This window comes from Frankliniella occidentalis, unplaced genomic scaffold (assembly GCF_000697945.3).
Source record: "Frankliniella occidentalis isolate FOCC.00 unplaced genomic scaffold, Focc_3.1 Scaffold111, whole genome shotgun sequence".
NCBI classification, from domain to species: domain Eukaryota; kingdom Metazoa; phylum Arthropoda; class Insecta; order Thysanoptera; family Thripidae; genus Frankliniella; species Frankliniella occidentalis.
The window spans coordinates 756,108-757,269 of NW_026267239.1; the positions used below are offsets into that span (position 1 = coordinate 756,108).

At 60.2% G+C, this 1,162-nt stretch overlaps 1 protein-coding gene across 1 annotated transcript in view; it reads left to right on the plus strand.

Annotated features, from left to right (window-relative positions):
• LOC113205254 (endocuticle structural glycoprotein SgAbd-8-like) overlaps positions 1-1,162 on the plus strand; it is a 14,935-nt gene that overhangs the window by 12,657 nt on the left and 1,116 nt on the right. The window lies entirely within an intron of this gene.

The window sequence follows — 1,162 nt, forward strand, 5'->3', positions numbered from 1 at the left end:
AGGGGGGGGGGGGCGGTACACTCATGTTCTGAACGTACGGGGAGTCGGTCAGGCGACTGTGCAAAAGAGACCGAGGCCGAGCTTATGGCTTGCGGAAAAGCAGGCTGGCCGAGGCCGAACCCTACACCCTCAAACCTTCTTAGCTGAGGGATTTGTCTCAGGATTTCTGAAATTTCCAAGACAAATGTTCTTACCACATCCCCTATTCACGCTCGAACCAAACAAGTTATTTTCCTTAACGCATGACGTTTTCAAAAATTTAAGACCTTGTACTAGAGTTGAAAACTTTTTTTCGGTGTAGAAGTTGACCGAGGGAGTTCTTTCAGCGAGCCCTGGGGGGTGGACGGCGAGCAAATACCAGGGGCTATCCTTGGAAGAGGCAGAGGAGCTCCTCGCCCCCAGGGTGTGGGTGCCTAAGAGCACAGGGGAGTTGTTGTCGAATCGTAAACTCGGCTCGCTTGGTATGGTTCATCGTGGACCCCGCCGAGCAGAGCCGAGGTGCAAGTGGTCTTTGGGGCGGAGCGCGCAGAGCGGCGTGGCCTGGCAGCGTGCTTGGCAGCCCGGCACAGGGGCCCCGGCCAATCGGCCAATGGCACAAATGCCATGATGCATCTCTGTCGACCCCGACGTTGCAACCTGTGCGCCCGCAGGACGGCCACGCGCCCGCGCGCCTGGTGTAAGTGTGTGTGTGTGTGTGTGTGTGTGTCTGTGCCCACACCGCACCCAGCCCGACCAGCGCCCCGCCCAGCGACGGCTGAGGCGCTTCGTAAAATTGTCATCAATGATGGATGGGCGGTTCGTCACATGACGGCAACGTCGACGGTTGTGCCACGGAAAATAATGGAGCTGCAGCTAGCCCGCGCCCGCGCATGGGCGGAGCAGACAAGACAGTGACGTCCGGCGGCAGGTGGCAGGTCACCTGCACCGACCTGCACCGGAGCGAGGAAGGGCTTGGCGGAGAGGGGTGCGGGGCGGGGAGGGGCACCACAGTGTGCACCGGGATTCTCATAGGAATTTACTGACAAACGGGCAGAGCGAGCAGACGGCGCCGCCCGCCGGCGATCGACATGACGAAACTTCGGATACATCTAATAGAATCTCGGCGTCCTTCGGCGGGGCGAGGCCTTGAAAAGGACCTCCCGGCTGGGGTGGGAGCGGGGGG